The following is a 394-nucleotide window of genomic DNA, read 5'->3' on the forward strand; positions in this document are numbered from 1 at the left end:
CTCTGAATAGACCAGTAACAGACTCTGAAATTAAGGCAATGATCAATAGCCTACCAACTAAAAAAGTGCAGGACCAGATGGATTCACAGCCAAATTCTACCAGAGGTACAAAGAGGAGTTGGTACCATTCTTTCTGAAACTATTCCAATCAATAGAAAAAGAGGGATTCCTCCCTAACTCATTTTATGAGGCCAGCATCATCCTGACACCAAAGCCTGGCAGAGACACAACAACAATAACAACAAAAAGAATTTTAGACCAATATCCCTGATGAACATCAATGCGAAAATCCTCAGTAAAATACTGGCAAAGTGAATCCAGCAGCACATCAAAAAGCTTACCCACCATGATCAGGTCAGCTTCATCCCTAGGGTGCAAGGCTGGTTCAACATTC

The sequence above is a fragment of the Colobus angolensis genome, unplaced genomic scaffold (assembly GCF_000951035.1).
Source record: "Colobus angolensis palliatus isolate OR3802 unplaced genomic scaffold, Cang.pa_1.0 Scaffold248, whole genome shotgun sequence".
NCBI classification, from domain to species: Eukaryota; Metazoa; Chordata; class Mammalia; order Primates; family Cercopithecidae; genus Colobus; species Colobus angolensis.